Raw genomic sequence first — 5,823 nt, 5'->3', positions numbered from 1 at the left:
GAATTAATTAAGTGATCAAAAGGAGACTAATTAAATATATGGGTTGATTGTGTAAATCATCCATACTTGTAGAGTGGGCTAATGCTCCATGGATTATCAAGTTGGGCTAAAACTCATAGAATGCTCCATGGTGTTTTTGTACCCATGGATCATGGAACTGAAAGGCCATGACAATTAGGATTTACATGGTGTAACCCTAATTGTGACACACTATATAAGCATCTTATTCTTCCCAAAAATCGGACACTATGTAGGAATGGTGAGGGCTAGCCGATTTCATGAAGTGTCTCATTTCTCTCAAGTTATTCTAAGTGTATTTGGTGTTGTGTGAACCATTTGAGGTGTCACACTTGAGGCACTAGGCTCTTGAGCTCCATGGAATCAAGCTACAACAAGAGGTATGTAATTCTACTAGATTTTATATTACATGTACCTTATATTACGCTAGTTAGAACAATACCTTGGAAAATTGATATTTGCATGTATAATAGAGAAAACATAGATCCAAAGTATTTAGGGTTGCATGTACACTTAGGAGTGTTAGAATGCTCAAAACCCTTCAGTTTCTATAGTTAAGCACAAGTTACTACATCACATAAACAATCTTTTGTTTTCCAATTATAAAATACCTAGATTTCAACTATGCATTTTATCGAACACGTGGTGTGCTTATTCAGTTCCATCAAAAAAAATTAGTGAGAGTCTTACCAATTCAATCATCATCTCCATCCATCAAGTATTCTTTATGATGGTAATACATAAAGGAAAAAACAAAAAACACCAAAACAATATATCGTACAGAAGGAATAACGAATATTCGTTTGCAGAAAATGAAAAATGTCGAATCTCTATGGAGGGTGTGCATACATGTGACAACCCGAAAATCTCTACCTCTAAATTACCTCGATCATTGAAAGTCAAACTCATTCCTACTATCTCTTAGAAGTGTTTAGGGTCTGTTTGAGTGTTCTAAACCTAGTACATTCAAGGTTTGGGTCTGCGGATGAGTTCTTTTCAGTTCATCGAGTTACATTCAAGCCGAACACTCGTACAAGAGGAGTGTACGGCCGTACACCCATCTATGGCCGTGAACTCACCCCATGTGTATCATGTTCCTTCACTTTCACCTCAAGAGCTTCTAACTTTATTGTTTATTCAAGGCTGGAGTGTTTGACTCGTTCCGGAAACCCTTCCCAAGGTGTGTACAGCCGTACACAGGGTCCACGGCCGTACACCACCCTCTCTCTCTATATATATATATATATATATATATATATATATATATATATATATATATATATATATATATATATATATGTAGTTCTCATTTTCTCCTCATATTTCCCTCCTCCCAACCAAGATCACTCCCATTCTCTCTCAACTATCATCGGTCGTGAACACCCCTAAAGGCTCCAAAAACGTAAGTATTTCAACCTTAAACTTGTTATACATGAAAGACCACTAGATCCAAGCCCCGATTAGTCATAATTCGTCATAGTTCGTCATCTTGAAGGGTGTACGGCCGTAAAACCTTCATAGGTTGGCCGTACACACCCAAAAAGGGTCCAAATCAAGTGTTCTACCCATCTTCTTGTTGAACATTAGACCCACTAGCTTCCCCATGGATCGAATCACCCATTTTGCATGTTCCTTCTATGGGTGTACGGCCGTACACTCCATGGCCGTACACTCATGGCCGTACACACACCTTGACCGTACTCCCCTGGCCGTACACTCTCTTGTATGGCCGTAGAGCCCTTTTAGTTAATCACATGTGATTGTAACACTTAGTTTCAAGTGTTTCCTAGTCCCTAAGGGTGTTTCATTGCATGTTAGTTGTCCAAAACACTAATTACACGCCTATATATGCTATTATATGTCATCTAGGCCTCGTTCTGTCTCAGGAATTCATTCGTGGAACTTCTCATCCTTACGCGGACCTTCAATCGAATCAAACACATAAGGTGAGTTCATACCCCTACATTTTCCGAGTTTTTAATGTTTTCAGGGGGGAATACAAGTAAAAGCACAAGTAACCTTGTGTTTAAAATATAATTTGATTTATTATATTTTCCTATTACTATTATACATTGAACATAGAAATTGCATACATGGTAGACATCGTCACCACTAGACTTGAAATCAGTTTTACAAAACATGTTAAAATACAAACGTTACAAATACAGTTTTCAGAACAGAGGAAACAAACATATGAATTATGAAATAAAAGGTATTATTTTATACAGATTCATAACAAAAAGGGTTTTCATAGTATTATTCGCGGATTCGTTGAGAGAACTATAGTGTGAGACGCCTTGTAACCAGAGACTCCGGGAGGGAGAGCATGAGTTTGTGTATAGATCTATACAGGAGTGACAATCCTGCACCCTGACTATTAGCTACGGACAACCTAGGGTGATAAACGTCATTTTTCACGACGTACGTCCGAGTGCGTCGTAATGTTGATCGTCCATAGTATGGTTATAAGAATCCACAGGTGAGACAACGAATTGTCCACATAATAATATACCTAACGAACAAACATTAAGGGTTAGTAACTATGTGATAACTTAGTACATACACAAGGGTAATATCAAATTAACATCCGAGTTGCAGTGGGATGTGTAATCTCCGCCTCATTTCCTGTACATTGTTTGGTTGTGGACTTAGGGCAGGATCACCCAATCGACCGTCTGTTCGATCTAGATTTCTATAACTCGTATGTACTAAGTGATCACAGGAGGGTATTAACAACACACTATACACACTACGGTATTCATACAAAGATTTTCATACAAAGGTATTCACACTACGATATTCAAACAAAGGTATTCATACACAGGTTTTCATACAAGGGTTTTCATATAAAGGTTTTTGTATAGAATACATACATAACATACACTTAGGAAAATATAGGATTTTCCCAAGATAAACATCGGTACTCTACAAACAATCGATTATTCATTTCAGTAACAAACATTCACTAATAATTATGTAACTCCTTAGTTTATGCATCCAGGCTATGTGTGAAGAATATCCGACAAACCATGGAATGTGTGGTTTCCGCCTCATTTCTTGTTCCTTGTTTGGTTGTGGATTTAGGACAGATCCACATAATCAATCGTCTGTTCGATATTGGTTTATACATAGCTAGTATGAGCTAAGTAGTTATAAAAAGAATTGGTTAATCATACATACAATAAGAAAATAATGGATTTTCTTGAGGAACACTTTCAACAGATATCAAAGGAACAATACAGTTAACTTTGCAAGTATCTAGTGAATACTTCAGGATTATGTACATGAGGATCCGACAAACAGTGGAATGTGTGGACTCGGCCTCACTTCCTGTTCCTTGTTTGGTTGTGGGCTTGGGGCAGAACCACACAATCGATTGTTTCTTCGATCTGGATTGTATATGATTTGTATACACTAAATACTGGCAGGAAAACTAGTAAGAGTCATTTTTACTGAAGGTTTATACATTCATTACATCAGAAAATATAAGGTTTTCTGGAGAAAGATAACACACTTTTCAAAAGAACAAAGAAATGTTTTTCCAAAACTAAACGCTTATGAACTCACCAGCTTTACACTGATACTATTTAAAAACCTACTTGTATTCTCAGGACATTAGTAGACATGTACAAGCCTGGATTCAAGAAGATGGAGCATAGTAGCTTCGAGTCTTTAATTGTATTTACTTTTGGAGTCAATCGTGTATGATTCAATGTAATGTAAACACTATACTATTAATACAATGGTTGTTGTTGCTTTGATTACTATTATTCAATCGTTGTGATACTGTACATGACGTCCTCTGCCCCCGAACGTTTCCGCCGTTTCGGTTTGGGGGTGTGACAGATTGGTATCAGAGCATTGTTTATAGTGAACTTAGTATATCAACCAGTAAAAGATATACAACTATAAATATCAATGGGCCGGAGTACTCTGACTAAAAGTATACTTTTAAAATATAAGTATTTTACGAGAAGTATACTAATAAACATACATATTACGAACAAGTATCACAATAAGAACAAATAAGAATAAAACGAATAAAAGTATTTAGATGTTGGACACTACAGTCAAACCTAAGCAGTTATGTAATCATATTTGGAATAAATATAACATGATCAACTATATTTATTCGAGATACGGCCAACATGTGTTTGGGAGTGATAGTGGTGCCGCAACGACTCTAAAACTTACCTAACTCTATATACAAAGTATCCCTAGAACAAAACATAAAGATAAAATACTATAGGAGTATTTTAGGCACTACAATAAACTTATATGAGAACTAAAAGACCTTGACTGGTAGGTTTATAGTTGCGAAGTGCATGCTTCCAAGGTTATATATAATTGGGATCTTATAGACTTAGAAATTGGTGGTCTTCGCTCTATTACCTGTTCCTTGTTTGGTTGTGGTTTTAGAGTAGGATCACCTATTCGAAGGTCTATTGGATCTTGGTTATGTACAGCTTGCATGCACTGTTTGACTATAGAAGGACCCAGTTGGGATCATCAATAACTACAGAAGAAATGTTCTACTTAATCTCATAAGATTCTTTAGACATCCCCATTCTCGCACGAACACCCTAGAAATAGATAGCCACTAGAATCACCAACAGAGAAGTCAATGAGGAATAAGAAAGGGTTCATAAGGTGGATTCCGAGAAGGAATCATACGAAGAGGAAAATCTCTCATCAGGAGGTACTAGACATCCGTGATAGAACCCGAAGCATAAGCTGTGGTGAATAGGAAAACTATAGGAAAGTTCAGAGACAACAAATCCCCACGGCTGAATTCAGAACCATCATAACTAGGACAGGAAACCCCTACCGAGGCGCGCTAGGTGGTAGAGCACCATATACGTCATACTAATAATCAATTAACTAATATGATCTAGTGAGTTAGTGATTACACTGCTCACACTATGTGTTAGGATTATCGCCTTTTTCATATCAGCTAATATCAGTAAACCAGATCTCATCACTTCATTAAGAGGATAGTCACTATCAAATTCATAAGTGTATGTTGCACAGACCTCTGTTATGAATTGCTTCGAAAGTCAGAACACGATACATTCAGAACTAAGACAACTTTAATTTAGATAACACTCGATTCGTAACCACTAAGGACTTACCCTCGTTTCGTCTTTTAAACCTTATAGCAGAAAGATGCCACCAAAGAAGTCGAACAGAACCAAAAACAACGCACCTCCACCGCCACCTCCTCAGTATGACCCGATTGTCTTTCAGGCGGCAGTAACAGCCGTAGTAACAACTGTCATGACACAAATCAATGCAAGTGGTACCAGTGGATCGGGTAGTGGAACCAACAAATCTAACCACAGACACTCAAGGGAGTGCTCATACAAGGACTTCATGATTTGCGGACCCAAATCCTTCGATGGAAGTGGGGGAGTCATCGCTCTAATGCGATGGTTCGAAAAGACAGAATCGATTTTTGAGCTATGCGCGTGCCCAGAAGGGAGCAAAGTGAAGTTTGTTGCCTGCACCTTCTGTGACCGAGCCCTTACATGGTGGAATAGCCATGTCAAGTCATTGACCCTTTCGATAGCAAACACGATGGGTTGGGAGAATCTAAAACAAATGATGTTGGAAGAGTACTGCCTGAGGGGATAAGTACAAAAACTAGAGCATGAGCTGTGGAATCTTACCATGGCAGGCTCAGACATAGATGCTTACACCGATAGATTCAGTGACTTAGCTGCACTATGCTCGCGAATGGTTACCCCGGAGAGCAAGAAGGTAGAGAGGTACATTTGGGGGCTACCTTCTCCAATCCAAGGAAAC

Source organism: Lactuca virosa, chromosome 1 (genome assembly GCF_052849685.1).
Source record: "Lactuca virosa cultivar CGN04683 chromosome 1, Lactuca_virosa_CGN04683_v6, whole genome shotgun sequence".
NCBI classification, from domain to species: domain Eukaryota; kingdom Viridiplantae; phylum Streptophyta; class Magnoliopsida; order Asterales; family Asteraceae; genus Lactuca; species Lactuca virosa.
Note: the sequence above shows the minus strand (reverse complement) of the source record.